The sequence below is a fragment of the Myiozetetes cayanensis genome, unplaced genomic scaffold (genome assembly GCF_022539395.1).
Source record: "Myiozetetes cayanensis isolate MyiCay16 unplaced genomic scaffold, myiCay2020 scf2-11, whole genome shotgun sequence".
NCBI classification, from domain to species: domain Eukaryota; kingdom Metazoa; phylum Chordata; class Aves; order Passeriformes; family Tyrannidae; genus Myiozetetes; species Myiozetetes cayanensis.
The window spans coordinates 44,034,359-44,056,059 of record NW_026087411.1 but is presented as its reverse complement, the minus strand read 5'-3'; positions in this window follow the sequence as shown (position 1 = coordinate 44,056,059).

The following is a 21,701-nucleotide window of genomic DNA, read 5'->3' as shown; positions in this document are numbered from 1 at the left end:
GTTTTAGATTAGTAAATGTTGATGACTCCCCAGTTCCCAATTACTGGAGATGAGAACTGTGGTTGTTACAGTGTACAGGAGGATCATGCTACTTATTCAAGTACCTATATATGAATAAATATGCCTAAACACCACACTTCAAACTCAGAGCATCAGAAATAACAAAAGACATTAATGAAACAGATAGACTGTACCTCAATCATACATGAAACATGTTAATGCCAATTAGTATACACTATGGTTTCCCTCTATTTTTCTTTTGTTTCAAGTTTGTTATCAGAAAAAAGAATTGTAGACCATGCTAAACAAACCTACTAATTACTCTAAATATTAACTTCACAAAAACATACCAATTAAAAAGGGGAGAAAACAGCTACAAAATAAAGGCAAAAGAGCAATCAGGAAATCCACCTTCACTTTCGATGAAACCGGTCTGAGCAAGGGTAGAATTTGTCATTTACTAAGCTCTTCACATCCAGAATTAAAATATTTAGAAGACTTAAAGTTTTAACGTCATATAATTATGAAAGTCATTTGATCATGATACCTAAACATCAAAAAACTTAGATATGTCAGAAATTCTATATAAATGCTGGATCAAAGTTTTGAACAGTTGGAAACTTTCAGTTAGCTTCACGGAGACAATACTGTACAAATACCCACCTGCAACTCTAGACACCAGATCTTTATATTCACCCCCACACATTTCTGGTGTTGATGCAACCCTCTGTATTCCATAGAGGTGGTACACAACATGACTTTTCTGGTCACCTATCAGAAATAGTTGGCCAAATGAGACAAAGCATCTGGTAGTTTTTAAGAACTCAGTTGCTTCATAAGAGATAATTTGCTTTCCTCCTCAACTTCTAAAATGTATGCAGAGCAGCAACAAAACCCACACTGCATATTTCACACACTACTTGTAAATTTTGACATAATCTTTGTGAAATCCTGAGTGTAATGAACATGCACATGTACTGATCACGCATTCCATAAACACAGAACTTCTGCAAGTTTAACTCATTTGTTCAAATGCAGCCAGATTAATTTATTGCCAAAAGCTCCCTTTCTAGTCAACAGGAAAACTAGTCAAGTATTAGATAAAATAAACTACACCCTGAAACACATAACTGCCTAGAAACAGAAGCTTAAGTCTTAACATCTACAATAACAACATAATTCTTCTGTGTCTAGCCATGCTCACTCGAGAACATAATTTTAATTTTTATTTATTTATTTATTTTTTTAAGATGTAGACCTATGTTCTGATCTTTCTCATCAAATCTTTGGAAGAAAGCAGTCAGAGGAATACTTTTCTTCCAAAACAACAGTGCTCATCTTGCTTCTTTGTCACACTACTTTTCCTTTGGTGAAAGTTATTTATAAACCTTGGAAGTAGAAGGAGAGAAGAAGAAGATTCAAAAAAAAAAGAACTCTTATTTCAACATAAAACACTATGTTCTTAGGAGAGAACAAACCATAGAGGGAGCAAGAAAATTAGAGTAATCTAGGGATAAAAAGAAAGGAAAACAATTGACTTTGAGCTCATTGTAATAAAGAAAAATGGATTTTCTCACCCTAGAGTTGTAACGTGTAAATTGTAGTTTGCTTCCATTTAAAAAAAAAAACCAGCTCTCTAGGAGGCACCATACTCATTACAGAAACAAATTATCCTTAACTCTAGGGACTGCCAAGTGACTCATCTCTCCTGATGATACAATTCACTCAGAACCAGCACACTCTTGGGCACCAACTACCATCGTGGTACAAGATCGTTTTCACGAGGGCATGTTTTTCCCCAGACAAACTTTCATTTGTCTTGAATAATAACTCCTGTTCAAAATCAAGCAGCCTTATTCCATGAAGCATTTTACATCTTTCATATACTTTCAGAGCTTCTTTTCCTCATTCAGCATGACATTTGCTCAGTAGTGAGTGCTGCAGTGCAGACTGCAAAGATTATTTTAAATGCTTCCAAAACACAATATATTTGCTGTGCATGCAAGTGGCTGCGTGACTGATTACATCAGAGATGGTCATTTTAGCATCCACTTAAGAAAAAATTTGGTTGGTTAGCTGTTTGTTCTATAGCTAAACACACAACCAAAAATCCAACACGCAACCAAAAACACACCCACAAAATATACACCACCGTGCATTGTCCCTGAACTCTGCAGGTTACATCACCCCACTGTGTCAGTTCTTCTTGGAGTAACAGAAATAGTGGTGAAATCACCACCACAGCAAAGCCCTGATTCAAGAGAGGTTTAAGAAGACCAGGGCCAACACATGGAAAAGTAACACTTCATTGGGAGTGAGCATCAGTTACTATCTCAGGTAATGGAAGATCTGCCATGAACTATAAATATCAGTGACCTTTTCTACCAACCAGAACACCATTGTCTCCTCATTTAGGGTCTCAATATATAATGAAACAGAGTTCTTTTTTGGTTCTTAAAAACTAAGGTTTCTGAGAAACAAAATCTGTCACTCTTCAGCTGTGGAGAGTATAGTTTCAATGCAGGTTGCCACTCACCATAGATATCAGCATTTAGCAACAGCTGCAGAAAGCCAAAGGCATTGAGAAATCCTGATAAAGGTTCACAGACTTTTTCAGAAGTTTTTTTTAAATGCTATTATCTTGTTTCTAATGCATCTGAGCCACAACAGCACACTGTCTGAAAGCCGTAATTCAAAGAAATAACAGAGACTGTACAACAATAATAGCTAGAAAATGAAGTTTAACATGAATGGGACATCATTAAACATAAACATTAAAATTCAAAGGTCTCAGTTCTTTCAGTTTGTTCAGTAAGTTTTTCTACACACTGCTTAGCCCCAAACAGTTGAAATTTTCTACATCTCTATTTGCTGTATGAATTGTACAAGGGGGACGAGAAGGAAAAATATCAAAGGGAAAAAAATAATAAGGTCTTTTTATACTGACACCTCTCCTGTGTCTCCCCTAATTCAGTTAATGAGGACAGTGACAACAAGAAGGCAATTTATAAAGAATCTGAAGTAACAAAATTCTATAGCACAGATGTTGTCCTGTCAGCTTGCCCACCAGTGCTGGGATTCTGAACACAAGCTCTGGGGTGCAAGAGGAGGAGAAGACACTTCATTCATTCCATAACCCCAGTTGTCCCCTCTCACATTTTAGCCCCACTAAGTCAGTGATGGAATAACCCTTCATCTCCATCAAGGACACACATTTTTATACACTTTTTCAAATATTCTGTTGGTTGCCTGATCAATTTCATTCCAAAAAAGAATGGCAGTTATTTAATTTTTTATAGTGTTGTAACATAGGCACTGTAGATCAATGTCCAAAATATATTAAAAAAAAAGTTTCTAAAGAGCAATTTAGAGTTATTAACTGTCAAATCCTTCATAAGAGCTAAGTACTTCAGATTTATTTTTTTTATGGAAAGGTTTAAGTAAAGTAAAACAGCTTACATTGCCTACAGCACATGCTCAAAGAAGAGCTGTGAGAAGGGGAAATAATTTGTTTCTTAAATACATTACCAGTGTAATTTTGTAAGAATCTATTCAAGGTCGTAATCTTCTGCTAAATCGGATAAGGGTCTGCATTTGAGCTTACTCAGTACATACTTCTGCAGAGAAAAACAAGTCATCCCAGATCAGTTGGTAGGTATCTCTGTTTTAGAAATGTGTGTAGCACGATACCTGAATTTACAGCTACTTACATACTGTGATTATAATGCATTACTAGATAAGAAAACAATTTTTCATTACTATAAACGTTTTTCTTAAACATGTTTTAATAATTCTGAATGTTTGGGCTTTTTTTGAGGAAGAAAAAAACCAACACGTTAAGTAAACATGTTGCTGTCATCTAGCAACCTGAACTAGGCTTCCCCCCTCAAGAGCTTTTACATCACATTACAAAATTACACTTCTCTCCACTCCGTGGTCAAATATCACTCATTTGACCACAAGCTTCCTGTTTGTTTTTCCCTGAAAGGACAAGCTGCTTCTATTGCCGAAGCTTTTTTAACAAGACACAGATTTGTGTGTGTGTGTGTACACACACACAGATCCAGATTACCAAGAAACTTCAACAATTATCTTTAGTAACCTTCTGTCCCAGGAGAAGGCTGTGTTCTGTGAGCATTCCCAACAACTAAAACACACAACTCACAAAGCAGCAGAAAACTAAAGTTATTCTGTTTGGAGGGCCCTCAATACACATACTAACCTGTGATCTGCAAGATCATCCACTGAGATGTAGATTTTATTTCCTGGACTGTGCAGTCAATTACGATTACTATTAAAAATCATCCCCAACATACATTTACCTGTATAATGGATTGAACAGTCCATACCAGATGTATTCAGACCTTTAATTAGTTGAAGTAGGAGACACAAGGAGACGTTCACCAGACACCACTGGAAAAAACCCAACCTCTCCAATTTTGCAAAAAAAGCAACTATTTTAATGGTAAACCAGAATGTTTTGACTTGCCTTAAGTTCACTGCTATTTTTCTGGCAAGAGAAACAAAGAAATACACCAGCAATTCCAGTACTTGTGTGAACCAGTTAAGCAGTTTTGACATAATCCTAGTGAAGACCTCAACACACAGCCTGGAAAAATTCCCCATTGTTTCTGTAGTTGAATACAACTACAGCATCTTTGAAAGAGGCTGTTACTGGCAATTCAACATTGAGGCACATCTGTGCTATTGTAATGCTGTGGTAGGTACCTACTACAGACAACCTGATGAGGAAGAAGCAAAGGCCTTCTTCAGACAGCAAGAAGAAGCCTTATGTGTACAAACCCTAATGCTCAAAGAATCCACTTTATCCACACTGGTATCTTCTGAAACTGCAAAAGCAATCCAAGGGATTTCTGCATTGATGAATGCAATTCCTGACACAGGTGATCAACAAGCCAAGGAGGGAAGTTGTTTTGCTGGACCTGATCCCTACAAACAAGAAAGAACGGGTCAAGACTGAAGTTCAAGGGCAGTTTTAATTGCAGCAACCATGAGAAGGAGAAACTCAAGATCCTGAGGCAATAGAGCAATGCAAAAGTCAAGATCACAATCCTAGGCTTCAGTAGAGCAGATTTTGTCCTCTTCAAGCACCTACTTTGATGAATCCCATGGCAGATGACCCTGGAAGGGAGAGAGGTCCAGGAGAACAGGGTAATTTTCAAGGATCACCTCATTCAAGCTCAGGATTTGGCCACCCTGATCAACAGAAAATCACGCAGAGGCAGTCAAAGGCGTGCACAGATGAACAAGGAATATATTTGACAAAATTCAGACATGAAAGAATATATATAAATGGAGGAAACAGAGAGGTGTCCAGGAGGAACATGGAGACTATTAAGCATGTAGTGATGGCATCAGGAAAGGCGAAGCCCATGTGCAAATGAACCTAGTCACAGACACAGAGGGTAGCAAGAAAGGCTGCTACAGGTATATTAGCTGCAAAAGGAATAGCTTTGGTCCTGCTACTGAGTGGGAAAAGGGAGATGGTGACAAAGGATACAAGGCCAAGGTGCCCAGTACTTTTTTTGCCTTGGTCTTTACTGGTAATACTGGGCCTTTAGGACTCCCAAGCCCCTGAAACAGGTGGAAAAGAAATATTTGGCCTTGGTGGAGGAGGGTCAGTTTACAAAGCATTTAAACAAACTGGATACGGTGCCCTCTTCTCCCTCCCCGAATTAAAGTCTGCTGGACTTGAGGAGATACAGCCATGAATGCTGAGAGAACTGGCCAATATTATTGTGTGACCATTTGCAATGCTCTGAAGAATCACAACAGTTAGGAAAGCTTCTTGAGAGCTGTAAGAAAGGATGTAGTTCCTATCTGCAAGAAAGAAGACCCGACAAATTGCAAGCCAGTCAGCCTCACCTTGACACCGGAAAGGATGATTAATCAGATCCTTCTGGAAGGAATTCACAAACATACAAATGACAAGAAAATTATTTGGAGTAGTCAGCATTGATTTGTGAAGAGGAAAATTGTGTTTAAACAACCTGGCAGCCTTCTATGAAGAGATAACCATTTTGGAGGATGAGTGCATAGGCTTTAAGTAAGGCTTTGACATTGTCTCCCTTATCATTATCTCAGATGAAGATAATGGAGAATTGATTGAAGAGAATTGACTGATTAATTCAAGCAAACAGGGAGATGGATCAAAAACCAAGCAAGCCCAGTGAAGGTGAATAATCACCACAAAAATGATCAATGGATGAGAGGATCTAATATTAAAAAAAAGATTCTGAGAAAGCTGGATTTATTTCCCCTGAAAAAAAGACAGGGGACAGGGAAGGAATGGAGAGTATCTTATTAATATGTATAAATACATGGAGGAAGAAAAGATGACAGAGCCAGACTCTCCACAGTGGTATCCAGGGAAGTGACAGGCAGTGGACACAAACCAAAGCACAGGTAATTTTATTCAAACATAAGAATTTTCTTCTGCATCTAGTGTGAACACTAGAATAGGGTCCCAGAGACCTTGTAGAGTCCATTCAAGGTACAGAAGATCAGACTAGAGGAGCTCCAGAGGTGCCTTCCAGCATTAGCTTTCTATGTTGCTATGAGCACTTATTGCCTTAATAACAGTAGCACTACAGCAACAAATATAAAATTTCCAGTGATAAAGCAGGTTTTGTGCTTTCCTCACTGTGATCATTCAACATAGTTTTAATTCAGTTTCTAAATGCTATCACATGAGCTGTTACTGCCATTAGTTATAAAAACTTGATCTTTCATTGAGGATCCAATAAATTCATATCTTCTATGGACAGTGGTTGAGCCTGCAATATATGTTTGTCATAAGACTATACACAGAGCATCCACCTTTGCTTTCTCCAATTTTATTATTCACATTTGCACCAGCGTACATAGTATCAGCAGAAGTTATGTGTCTTTGGAAACAGTACAAGAGTTAATAGTAAGTCTAGGTCCTGCCATTTTCAGTTTTGCCACGCAGTTCTGTTTGTGTATCATAATTTCCACTACATATCTCCTCTACTTTCCCAGGAGCCCCATGCAATGTTTGAATTAGAGCACGCAAATTCACTTGAAAGGGTAAAACAGCTCAAAGCAATATTACAAGCTAGCTTCTGAATGCTATAATTTCAAAGTACTGTGAGCTCTATTGCACATATACTCACTATTTTAGGAAGATGTGACAAAGAATTTTGCTACCAACTGCACCTTCAAGGAGGTTAAGATAGAATATTGACACTTCAACCTAGACTAGACCACAAAACACATTACCCTTAAGTATGCTGGGGCCTCTGATAAACACAGGTGGTCAAACCTATGCTTATCTGCCAAGAAAGGGCCAGTTTGCCAAATATAACCACGTAAGGAAAACTGCATCCCACAAGTCTAAGCAACTGCAAGAGTTTGAAATCCTCTTAAGGAAATTTTCATCCACTAACCTGCTTGCCTTTGTAGTAGGACAAACTGGGTCCATGGCTTTGGGATGTTCCCCCTCCAAGGGAAAAACCCTGATGATAGCAACTCTGAGCAATAAAGGTGACAATTCTAGAGCAGAGCTGACATACAACACTCTAGGGCCAAGATGTGCCTCAGAAACACTTGCTGTATCCAACAATCCCATTAATTTCTGCCCCCCAGAAACTTAAAGAACTTGTCCATAAACAGGAAGATCAGACCTCAGAAAAAAAGAAGTGCAATTTTTATGATGAATTTTACCACCATTTCATTTGTCCATACACAGGAGAGAAGAAAGTAGAAGGTCAACACTGCCTAAAGCAGGTTATTTATAAGAACATCCTTTAAGCAGATGTGAGCCACTGCATTACTTGAGTCAAATTCACTTCTTAAGCCATTCTTCAATGTCTCAAACAAAAAGAAAAATTACTTGGGGTTCAGCACAGTACAGCTATCAGTCACTAGAACAGTAGACTGTTCCTTCTTGCAATACCACTACAATAGGACACCAGCTTCATAGAAATGAAAGAGGCTTACAGGCTAAGCTGAAATAGCATAACAGCAGCAGAGTAAGGTGGAAAGTCAGATTTTCTTGTATTTTTCTGTAGTACTGTGTAATGAAGCAACGTGGAAAGTGAAGGGTGAGGGTACTTCTACACTGGACAGTGATATTTCACTGTCAGTAATTGGTTAGTGGTCACTGCGCACATGTTTTATAATGCACGAGTGCAGAAGGCTTTTCAATCAGACATAAGTATGTGCTCCCACTCATCATACAGGCACTGCAATCACCCTGTTGAGAAGTAGACACCAGAAAGAAACACCATTATCAGATTGCAAATTGTAATACTTACATCAGGAAATGAGAACATAGGATTAAGGTTTCTATACAAGTAGGCATTACATGCCATCTTTTTCTGTCAAATTTAAATTTCAGAATTATAAGAAGCATCCCTAATGAAAATTAACTAGCTTAAATTAATCTGGGAAATCAAAGGTGTCTTCAGAAAAAAGTCCTCCTAAAACCCACAAACCAGAAATTTGATCATCAGCCATATCCTGAAAAAAAGTGACAAGCCAAGTTACCTGCCCCTAATTTCATTCCCAAGATTTTTGAGAAGTAATTTACTGCTCTTCTTAAGAAAACGAAAAGGAGGAGAAAAATGCATTTGGAAATTGTATTCACTTCAAAGATCAAAACTAAAACTTATTGCTCCTTTCTATAACTAAGGAGTTAAAACTATGCCTTTAGCATAGTAGGAAGTAACAAAATCACATCCTTGCACTGAAAATCAAACACCAAAGTAAGTCTTGTATTTCCAGGAGTAAGACATACTGAGAAGTTTATCTTGAAAAGGTGGCTTCTTAGACAAGCATCTTTGCAGCCTCCCTTCAATCTTGAAGGGATTCAGTCTCCTTCACTTTTTGACATCAGCAAATGACAAATGATCTTTCAAGCACACCTTGGTTTACTCTACACAAACCAGTAGCACCTTGCACTAACACCTGTGGCCACTGGCAGACAGTTTTACAGTCAATCTTTGCCCTCAACTAATCATAATAGTGGATGTTAATTTGTTCTCACCTGTTTTGCATCTTCATATGACCTTCTGTGTCTAAATTGGACATTCAAACACTTTGAGGCAAGACTTACCTTTTCCTGTAGGTTTGGGTTTGTTTTTTTAATTAGAACAATAGCACAGTTCTACAGTAATATAAGCAATAGATTAATTTGAAACAAAATGTTAGCTCACTCTTCCTCTGGTGAAGAGCCAGCCTAGTGGACAAAATGTAATGACTTCGATTTAATAGTTGTTGGAATTAATTTATCAGGCACAATTTACAATACACAAATATTGTTAATATGACAGCTATTCTTTTTGAGGTTATTACAAAATCTTCTCTGCAGGAAGCCTCAAGAAGCTGTGTGCTATTTCTTGGAAAAAACGTACAGACAATACCTGTAAATCAAAATTCCCTAACCTCCAGTTCAACTTTTTTTTTTTTCCACTTGACCTTGTAGTAAGAGATCAAAAATGGGTTAACATCTTCAGAGCTAGAAGCATATGGAGAAATAGTATCAGAGACATTTTGTTTCCATGAAGGCAGAAGAAGATATCATAATTCCTTAACATTTGTGTGATCCACAAATAAGTAGATTTACCTCTTTTACAGGTTCTTCATCTGGGGCAGCATCTTCCAACACAGTCTAGTGTACAGAGAGGAGAAAAGAGAGGAAAAGTCATGCAAATATACATTATCAAGAAAGGCAATTCTAAGTCAAGATATAGCACAAAATGCAGTTTAGTTTTAGGCAGTTAATTCGCTTTCAATTTATACTACCATAGAAGGCATGTTTAATTCTTCACACTTAGCACAGTTAAATTAACCTTTGAATCCATGGAGACTTGCTTTCACCAAGATATATAAAATGCTAAGAGAAGAAAGCAAGATCATACTAGCACTATTAAAATTGCTGATGAATAGTTAAGACACATTTGCCACAGAATGAATAAAGAACAAAACAAGATTATTCATGAAAAAAACTAGAGAACTGGAACTGCATTTCTTGCTTAGAAAAGAGAATATATGTATATATAGGACAACATTTTCTAAATGCTGAACTTCCGTTTCAATATTGAGCTCAGCTGAAATCTATTAAGTGATGAACCCTTTGGAAAATAGGTAGAAAGATTACATAGAGCTTGATCACACAGCCCTTCCTCAGGAAAAATACTCCCAAGGCTGTAATTCACTATCCCATCTGTGGGATCAATAACTTCGCCTACTCACAAAGAAATTCTAGACCCAGCAAATATCCCAAATTTCTTGCTTACTTGTCAAACACAATTAATGACCTCCTGAGTCAACAGGTGAAGGAAGCAGGATTTCACTCTAACCTTCCTTTATACAAACATAATATAGAACATGCCCTCAATGCACTCTTCCTTATCAAGTGATTGATTTACTATAAAAGCTGCCTTTAATATCTGCAAGTCATGCACCTGACTCATGCACAGGCACTCATAAATGCCTCTGTTTTAAAAGGCTTTTTGGCATCAAGAAAGGGAAGGAGAAAGAGGTCCATATGCATCGAAGAATTAAACTGTCTCCCTTCTTGTCTACTAACTGTGAAAATCTTCCGTGAAAAAGAACAACTTGCAGACAGTCATGAAAACATTTTATCCCACACAGATTCAGAGACCATGACAGCTCCCTTGAATCAGTGCAACCAGTAGTGTTTAAGCTGCACTCAGCTCATTAAAGAGTAAATGTTTCTGCTGTCTGAAAGTGTCTTCATGGAGAAGAGCCCACAAGAAGTGAAATTAATTTCTATGTACCTTTACTAGATTTGAGCAAATGGTACTTCAGGAATTCTATCTACAGCATGATCTAAAATGGTTATAAGTTATAGCGTATCTTTAATGTGCTTAGAGACAGCAATAAATAGATATAATAAATGGTGCTTTATCTTTTGTTCTCATCTAAACCACAGGAGTTTATGACTGCAATTCATTAACCCTCTGTACACTTTTTGTGAGTGAAATCTCTGCAAGAGAGTTCTGCAACAGAGCAGTGTAGCTCAGCATATTCTTTAAAGCAGGAAACAAAACAAAACAAAAACCAAAGCAAACAAACAAAACCCAAAAGAAACCCCCTCCCAAAAACAAAACAAACAAACAATAAAATAAATTAAAATAAATAAATAAATAAAGCCTGCTACCATAACCTACAAACCCAAATCTCTGATCAACTGTAATTGCAATAGGGCAGTTACATCTGGTTAGGAGATTCACATACTTTTTTCTGGAAGACAGGTCTAAACAGTCCTCTGCCAATACAAGAGGTGACAATACAAAGATGTCCCAAGCTATGTATATTGGGCTTTAGTGCAGGACTTACCCTATGATCCAGGGAAGTTTTTCCCAGGAGTTGACAGCAAAAAAAGCAATCTAAGCAGTAACTGAAGTGCCTTGTGTCTAAGCCAGAAAGAAAAACACTGGGCACACACAAAACAACCTGATTTTAGGAAGAAGGGACGGAAGAAGAAAAAGAACAAGCATGCATATGCACTTTGAATATTGCAGTCAGTGGAAAGGAAGATTTGGAGGGGAGCACGATTTTTATGATGTTCATGCAGAAAAATGTTCGCCATAGGTACAATTATACAAATCTTCTTGTTAAAGTGATTTAACAAGGAGTCAGCTGACTTCTCAAAGAAAGTCAGGACTGATACACTGTTTCACAGCTATAATCTGTTTATTAGTACTCAGATTCCCTGCATCACACAAGGGAGAACAAGTGTCAGCAATCAGAAGTGAATTACACCATTTAAACCTCTGTAACTTATCCTTAAACGTCACAACTTATCCTTCACCTAGAGACTCCAGAGTGAGCTGTGCTAATACATTACAGTATCACTTCTACTGTACTGTTTACATGTATAAGCTAAAACCTTGCATGAAACCTTTCCCACAGGCTAGTAACTCCTTTTTTGAGGGAGATGCTTTGTATTCCCCAGATCCCAGCTGCCTTTCTCACCAAACTGCTGTTACAATACTTCAATCAAAGAATGGGGTAGGGTGTTAAAAAAATGCAAAACCCCCACACCTCACAAGTTTCATCTATTTCTACCATCCCTTACAAATACGCATGATGTGCTGTACATTTTTTACCTGAAATATTTTATTTTTACTACACTACTCAAAACTCCCAGAAACACTCAAGAATCCCCTTGTCCTGTTACTGTACCAAAAAATCATGGAATAAACTGAAATGGAAGGTGTCCACAAGGATCACTGAGCCTAGCTCCTGTCTCTGCACAGGACAACCCCAAGAATCGCACCATGTGCCTGAGAGCACACTCCGAAAACTTGACCTTGAATGATCCCTTTCTTGACACAAGATAACCTTAAACTGCAGGTAACGAAAATGCCACAAGACAAATCGTGAGTACATACAACACAGCAGCCAGGTAGTTACCGCAGCACTGGGTTTCCAGTATTATCCTGAAAGCACAGTCTTGTGCTTAGAGGCAACGGGAAAATGGATAATCAGAACCCAGGTGAGGTCTACGGACTTACGCGAGCCTCAAATTGCAGATGACATAATTCATGTTTAAGTGTGAGCCTGAGCCCGCCTCAGCCCGCTTTGCTGGTATCTGCGGTATACGCTCTTTCCCTTTCAGCCGCCCTAGCACCCCGGGGCAGGTTCCGACCCGACCGCGGTGTGAGGACAGGACAGGACGGGACGGGACATCCCGCACCGCCGCGGCACCGCGCAACGCGCTCCAAACCGCCCCGCGTGTGGGGCAACAGGTTCCCGAGCCTCGCCTGGCTTGCCGCTCTCAGCAGGGAGCGGACAGGGAGAGGTATCCTCATCACACCCCATTTCGCGAGGTTTGGGGCAGAACCGAGGTGGTTCCCCCGGCGGGAACGAGGGGCCGGCAGTACCGCTGCTGCCGCTCACCTCCGTCTCCATGGGCTCCACCTCTATGCCTTTCCATAGCTCCAGCAAGTGGGCGATCGGCATGCTGGGCGATGCGTGCCAGAGGACGGGATCAAGCAGAAAAAGGAGTGCGCCGTCGGCCGCCGGTGCAAGCGGGAGAGGAGAAACGAAGGTGCCAGCGGACGACGGGACGGCGTGCCCAGCCCAGCGCGGGACCCTCAGCCCAGCCGCCCGTCAATATGGCTCCCCGCCTGCCCGCCGCGCCCCGGGCAGCCCCGCGGGCGGGGCGCTCAGGCACTACGAGGCAGCGGCCGCCGCTCCGCAGCCGCCGACCGATCCCCGCCGCCCCGTCCCGTTCCGTCCCTCCCGGCCGCCGCCCCCGCCTCGGCTCGCTTTTATGCCAGCGGGAAAGTTGATCCCGAGGATGCGGCGGCGGGCGCTGCCATGGTAACGGCAGCGAGGCCCCCCCCGCGCCGCGCCGGGCCCGGCCCCGCCGCCCTCACCGCCCGGCTGAGCCCCCCGGCCGTCCCGCAGCGCTCCGAGGAACACGGGCACTGTGCCCGCGAGGGGAGAAGGGCGCCACGGCTGAACTGGGGGCTGGAGCAAGCAATAGAAAAATTAGGCAGGTTTTTTCCCACAGTTCAAAACGTTGGCATCTTGATAGCAAGTGCAGTTAACAGAAGGGTATTCTAAGGTTTGCCAAGCCCGATATTATTCTAGTCTTAAAAAGAATTATCTTACTTATCATTTCCTTTGTTATTTTATCTCTGAACTATGAAGCCTGTAGTAAAGTCGACCTATTCAAATGCCATTTCCTCCTTCTGCTCCCACAGTCTACTACACCCTTACTATGTAACAAGCATGGCACATGTCCAGCTGCAGAGACCGTGATTTATGCAGATGTTGATTTGAATCCTCCTCAAATTGAGGTCAAAGCATGCATGTTAACTTGTTCATGCAACTTTGTCATGGTCCAAAAGGTTTTACTATTAAATAAGTCACTGCTCTTCAAAGAGCCATTTTGGAACAAATAGTCAATATGCAGGGTGAATTTTTCTTCTATTCCATGCTCAAAAAACCACAGCTTATTTCCATAAGCAGTGCTGTACAAATTCAGAACAAGTTTTAGTGAACCATGAAAATTCTTCTACCAGTCTACAAAAGGAACATTCGAGCAGTGTTCCTCCTCCAGTCTCATCCAGCTTCTCCAAACCGTATTCAACATGAATAAGCTGCCCTGTAAGTCCAAATGCCAAAAACAGCTAGGAGAATCAAATTCACTAACCACAATAAAAGAAAAAAAAAAACCCACAAAAAAACCCCAGACCTTAACTAGAGTCACAAATAGAACCACGCATTCAGATACCACTGCAATAACTCAGTCTTTTAATTGTGTTGAATATGAACACTTTTCTTGACTTCTGTGACAGCACTAAAGTAACAACTCGTAACACCAATTATGCAGCTTCATCTGCTTTACAGATTGAGCAATTAAGTATCTAGATTGTTGCCTTTACTCATGGCTCACCAAAAAAGTGTAGTGGGAGTGATGTCAATCACATAACAGACACGTAACTGGAATCACAAGCCACAGAACCTGGCTGTTACATACTCCCTGGCTCTTATATTCTGTTCCTTCTTCTTCCCCTGCAACAACATGAGACATAGTTACTACCTTTAACTTGATGTACACACTCCCCCAAACAGCCTCATAACACCAACAAATGTGAGGACAGAGACAGGACCAAGTGCAGTAAATTCAGAGCACAAACCACACTTGTTTTAGAAAACCCTTTTATGAAACAGACATGGTCACAGAGAAGACACAAGAAGATTGTAGACGATTATATCATGTCATCTTGATTTTTAAAAAACTGTTTAGCTCTGATTTACAGGACTGTATTTTATCCTCTGAGATACAAATAAATCTTGGGTGCCATAGGCTGAGAGAAAGACCAAAGTGTCTGTGACAGCAGGAACTGGGGAAATGGGACATGTCAACATAATCCTAAGGGAGGCAAATCCAAGGTTTGGGATCACTGCACCTGCAGTCAAGTTAAAAATATGTGCATGTAGATCTAATCTTTTTACATATTTTCCAAGAACTTCACTTAATTCTTGAGACATACAGTTACATGCTTCCTTAAGTAGGTATTAATCTATTACCAAACTGGAATATCAAAAGCCACCAGTACATTTCCAGATCAGTTTGGTCAGTCTAAACATACATAAATTAGAAACAGAGGAAACCAAGCAATGAGATCTTGTTATTGCTTTAGCATATATACTTCTGTTATAAGCATGATGCATCTATCCTGCAGCGGACTCACTGCACTCTTTCAGCACCAAGATATGAACTGGACCCAAATTAAGTGTTCAAGTTTATTGGACTAAGCAAAGCATGCATTTCATACTCCATTTCTTAACCCTACATAAAGAAAAGCAGAAGTTTTCAATCTCAGCTCAAAAGAAATAATGAGGGTTCTGGTAATTCCCTCCACCCCTTTTATTTTGCTGCATTTACTCAGAGTAATCCCACTGAACACTCCAGGACAATGTTTGACTAGAGATTTTGAAAGAATAGGGTCTCCTTCATTAATAAGGATACCTGATTTTCTTCTTCATGATTTGAGTACTCTGTCATAATTTCCATATGTGAAAAAAGCATCTTTACTTGTCCACAAGCTTCAGAATTCTAAGTATTTGGCAAACTAAGCTCTTTGGCAAACTTAATTACTGCTGTAATTAAGCAGAATCTGAGACAAAAGATTAATCATGTAATGCTAGAAATAATTGTGTCACTCCAGAGTGACCAGTCATTTCCATTACAGTAACATCTAAGGGACAACCAGGACAGACATTCTATTATATGAATAGAATAGCAGAAAAAGCCACGCTTCACTCCACACCACACCCCCACAACTCCCCTCGATCCACTTAAAGATACTGTGTCAGAAAAAGACTGAATATCACAAAATTGTGAATAGTCCACTTCTAAAAATATCACATTAGGAGTGGAATAAAGAAATAGAAGGGGAAGAGGGGATGGCATATGTGGGCCATAGAAGCAAATAACACACAGTGGAGCAAACAGAAGTTCAATTTGTCTCTGAGGACACACAAGAGATCTGGTCAGAGCAGGCAGTAGTTAGAGAATTTTCCTAAGAAAGTTAGCAACTTTCAAATTTTAGCAGAAGTAATACTGGCAGATATGCTAACTAGGCCAAGAATTGCAAGAAGATTAGTTCTACTTGCATCAAGAATACAAAGAAGCATTTTTACCTACTGTGTAACAAAACACTGGACTATTTGCATGGTGATTTTTAATCTATTTTTACCTGTCTCCTGAGGGGTAGATAATGGGTGTAATGGTTGCTACCAAATATGGAGTAGGGGACCAGAGACATCAATATTCTTCTGAGTTATGGTAACTCCTACTCTAGCAGGAGATATCCAAGTACAGAAGCAAATTTAAGGACATTGGGTATAAATTACATTTTAAAGTACTTTAATAACTTACATGTCAACTGCTTGGTGAAAAAGCAAAGTACTACTTCCCCATTTGATGCACAAAAGTGAAGAGGTACAAAGAATCACTGTTTCTGTCAGTAGGTCAACACACCTATAGGTCCATGACTTCAGTGTTCAGATTAATGTAATCACCTCATGCCAAAACTCAGGCATTCATCAGCACACGCCTTCACTCAGCACTTGAGCTAGATAACTTTCTGCCTGGCCAATGGCCAAAAGATGTACTACTGACATAGAATTCAGGAAAAAAAAAAAATCCTACTTCCTTCAAGAGCATTCCCAAGGTCCCACTCTGCACTTAAATGCCTCTTCCTGGTTGCTGCAGTGCAAACATCACCTGGCCACACTGCCAGACCAGCACCATCTGCCCAACATCTTTTTTTTTCCCTTTTCTAAATTTTAGTCAAGCCTCCTTCCCTGCACATAACTTTCTGGGACAAGGCTGGCACTTGCCCATCTGTTCAGCTGCAGCACTACACAAACAAGGTGTAAGCTTCATATTTGGTATATCTCAGGCAAACAAGCTACATGCAACATTGTCTTAAAGGATGGAAACCCCCAAGTGCCGTCACTGAGAAAAGATCAGGCCTTTGGAGTATCAATACCATTGGTAAAAGGGGGAGGAAAAAAAACCTGCTGGCAGCAAAGGAGTAACACTTCCCTGTCCCTTTCAGATGCTGCACTAGAGAACATCTGTCCATCTGAGTGCATCACCTATTTGATGTCAGTTTTGGCTGCTAAAGGACTCCTGGAAAGCCTTGAATGCTCAAGTACAGAAGGCCCAACCACTGATCATCCCTTAATGTCCAAAGCAATCAGACTGCACAATGTGTGCTGAAGATCCCTCAAAAGTTACTTCAGAGAAGAACAAAATAGGAGCAGAGCATTAGCAATGTTTCCTGCAGATTACTTCAGTCTCCCCAAGGAACAAAAAAAAAGTTTCTTTGGTCCTTTCAAATGGTTCCTGCTACGTTCTGCAGCCAAAGAGGATGGATCTCCTGGGGCAGAAAGAACTTTGCCCTGCAGCACATAAACACACAGATTTCAAGCAAGTAGCCAACTTTTAACCTCTTTATGCTTTTGAATACGTATCTATGGAATAAGCACATGTGTATTGTCCTCTACAACATACAGGTAGATTTGAGAGGAACAGAATCATTTAGGTTGGAAAGACCTCTGAGATAAAGTCCAACCTTTGACCAAGCACCATCTTGTCAACTAGACCATCACATTAAGTGATATGTCTAGTCTTTTCTTAAAGACCTCCAGGAATGCTGACTCTACTACCTCTCTGGGCAGTCTACTCCAATGAAGACTTTTCATGAAGACCCTTTCATGAAGGATTTACCCTTAAAGTCCAAAACACGGAAAGACTGAGGCACACTAAAAGAACACTTCAAAATACATCATTTGACAGTACGTGATTGGTATAAACTGGAGGAAAACACCACAGAAATCCTTCTGATAGATAGAGACTATCTAGATAGAGACCCTTCAGCTAACGGATTGGTCATCCCTGTGATGAAGAAAACACTGATGGCAACACAGTGGCAGAAGCCAACATGTACACAGAATCTCAACAGCAAATGGTGAGGTCTGAGCACATCCCAGACCACTATCATCACATGCAGATCCATCAACAGCCACTCTAATTTACCATAAAATGCAGCCTTATGGCAAAGAAGTAGAAAGCATGAGCATAGTTCCATATTAGCCTCAATCTGTCACTACACCATCCCAAATATGGAAGAAACATGCTTTGCATGACTAGTTCCCTATAATCTGTGCAATCAAGCTTGTATTAGATGGATGAAATCTGTAGTGAATGGATACGTGTCAAATGCTAGAAGTAACTAGTAAAAGTAGAGCAGGACTTAAACTGCCCAGGATCCATGCATCATTTATGGAGCAAAGTCTAAGTTGCCTATCCTGTGCTAGTTTTATACTAAAGTTACCAAAAGCTTCTCTTCCTGACTGAAAGCAAGTAAACAAATAAAATCCCCCACATTACTTTTCCTCCATGAGAGCAGATGTTGAAATGCTTTACCGTCATTCCTAAAACAAGATGACTAAATTTCCTCAGCAGAAGCTGTCTTTGTTCAGTGCCTCAATAATAATTTTTTCAAGCTCAGCGCTTGAATGTTTCACCACCACTTGTGCAGAACCTGGAGATTAACACAAAACAATACCTACACACTGATAATCATGGCACTCACAGGGGAAATGTTGTTTACTCCAACAAAAGAAGTGTTGCTAGTGCTGCTGAAACAATTTACTTAATTTAGTTGTAAAGTACATACCTGAGAAACACAAGAGGAAACAGTGGTAGATAAGGCATTCAGTATATTAGAAGCAGTACTCATAACTTACCATGTTCAAATTAAAACCATGCCTGCTAAGTCCCATGAAATATAAAATGCTCAAAGCTAGATAGAAGGTTGGCTTAATTTTTAACTTTTGCAAAGCTCTGGCTTCACCATTCCTCTTTAATGGGAAGGTCTAGACTGACCATTAAAATCAATATGTTTAGAAAGCAACAATAGTAATTGGACGCCTTCAGTTTAAAGGGTGCAATGGACAGTTATTAAAAGCCAGCCTGTTCTGCCTCTACAGAACAGGGATGAAGGCTATTAGGAGCTGTAGAAAAACAGACACTTTTCTCATTTGTTAGTTATACGCATTACAGCTGCAGGTATTTGGCATATCCTACATTAATCACTTCTTACTATTAACGAAGAGGTAAATACTGTAAGAATTAACTTGGAAAACAGAAAATCTAGTTCAGATATCTGTGGTAGACTAACTTTCTTCGGTACAGACATGGCTTAGCTGATGTCCTCAGTAGGGCTAATTGGCTAGCACAGCAGGGGCCCCACTGTGTTCCTGCACTGAACCATCAGTTCAGTTGAGGTACAGTGTTGGGTCTGGCTTCATAACCTGTGTGCCTTGGGGCTAGTGAGCCAGTGCACAAGACTGAAAGCAACACCAAGTGACAACACATGGCGTCATTCAAGTGCTACAATCTACTTGAGTGCCATCTACACTAAACTAGGTGGTGACTGGTTTTTCCACAAGGCATTTGAATACTTTCATCATGTTTGCACTGCAAGCCCACACAGCTAGAAAGCCTGAGCTGATTTGCTGACAGTTTGCCCAATATCCAAAGCTTGCCATGCAAGACATTAAGCACTCATAGAGCTGAGTTGCCAAACACAGCCTTACCTGCTACATCCTGTACCTAACAAAAAATGAAGGCATTTTTTGGGGCAAAGATGCTGACCCTCAGGAGCATTCAGTTAAGTAATCTCTTACACAATTCCCTGTGCAACCTTCTGGGATATTCCTCATTAAGGTGGTAAAATGATAATTCCCCGTTATGCACTGGTAAACAGCAGTTAAAGATGTTCAATAAATATTAGTTCTAGCAAAAGTTTTCCTGAAACACAAGGCTATAGTAAGTTTTGTGACTTCATATTTTTATCTCACACGCACAGAAGAGATTGTTTTCCGAAAAATACACTAGATAGCTCTTCAAGGAGCAGCTTACAGTGCACTACAGCAGAGATTCCAAGGACACACTCCCATCTCTGCCCTGTTTCTATTGCTGCAGCAGCACCTTGGCTGAACAAAGAGGCTTTTGTTTGCCTGCTGTACGCAGCCACTTCTGTCAGAGGTTGGAGAGCTGAACACAGTAGCTCCAGTCAGGCTGGGTCAAGACTTCTCAGCAGCTGCAGCACAGCCTGAACATTTACTGCAGCCAAAATGAGTGGATGGGAAGAAATAAAAGGACAATCACATTGCCCTTAATTCAGGGCCAGAAAAGCTGAACTGAAGGCAATAAAGCAATTCAAGTGGTAGGGGAGAATGTCTGAGCCTTCATTTACCCTGCCACACTCACTGCATCCAGAGACACCATCCCCCCAAAATATTCTCCTTCCCTCCCCAAGAACCAAAGAAAAACTCCCCCTGTCCCCTCAATGCTATAGCAGTGGGGCAGATGGCAAGGCCCTTGGGGCAAAAGGGAGAGAGATGGTAGCTGCAGTCTATTCCCTCTAACTGCTTAAACACTTTCTTACTAAACGGAGCAAGAACAGCTTTGCTACCTCAATTGGACCATGCAGAAAGGGTCAATTTTGGGCAGAAACACCAATAGGATGATAAAGTGACAACGCTGTATCTCTCTAGGCTGGATGTGGCTGCAATGAAACATGGTAAGAGCATGTGTCATACTCCAGCATAAACAGAGGGAATTGTACCCAAGAAATAAATTTCAAGTCTTCATTAACTTTCACTGATGAAACAGACTACTTTTGCACAGGTCAGTGTTTCTGTCAGTAGTTACATTTAGAAGTACAAGCAAATCATCATCCTAGTTACGTAATGAAGTTATTATTTTAGATCTAGAACAACATTATTCTGGTTACAGAATATTCAGGAAATTTAAAATAAAATTACAGCTTACTTCCTTAATTTTCTTTCTGTAACGTAGACTGAAACACTGTGACAGCAGAGAAGGTAAGATTGCCTAGAAGCATAGAGAGAGCATAACTTCAAACATAAATCAATAGGAGTAGCATTAATGTGACATAAGATTACACATCAAGTAATAGAAAACCTCACAGTAACTTATCCAATAACTATGACACAGACACTTTGGGTGACTGAGGATCAAGGCACTAGTTCACTTGTGACTTCAAGCTAGATCCTGCTAACGATGCACTCTGCTTAAGTACGTCAAATAACTGAATTATAGTGTTCCTAAAAGAGGACCCATTTTTCAATCAACCTTAGGAGAAAAACCCAAAGTGTCAAGAAAATAAACGTTCTAAATTACATTTAAATAGAGCATGTTATATTCACTAACTGCCCACTTTTCTTTTAGTATGTCAACTCAGACAAAAGGCACTCAAACCTGTACACAAGAAACATACGAGCTTTTCAGCAATTGCAATAATATTTGAAGAAATGGTGGAGAAGCAAAACAAAATCCTTTGAAAAGATTCGCATAGAACCCTTCTGGCTCTGACAGAGTGGAAGCCCCACCCTTGAACAAAGGAAAGGACGAGAACATTGGAGGGTTTTGTTTACAATTTATTTTCAAGGTTTGTGCACGGTGTTAGGTTTTCACTCAGTAAATCATAACCTCACACACTAAGAACAGGAGTGGATGCAGCACTAACTGAAGTCATAGTCACATACTTCAGCTTCATAAATTCCTCTTCAAGGGATCAAACCTACAGTCTGGAAACTAGTCAAGTCTATTTAATGTAAACTGC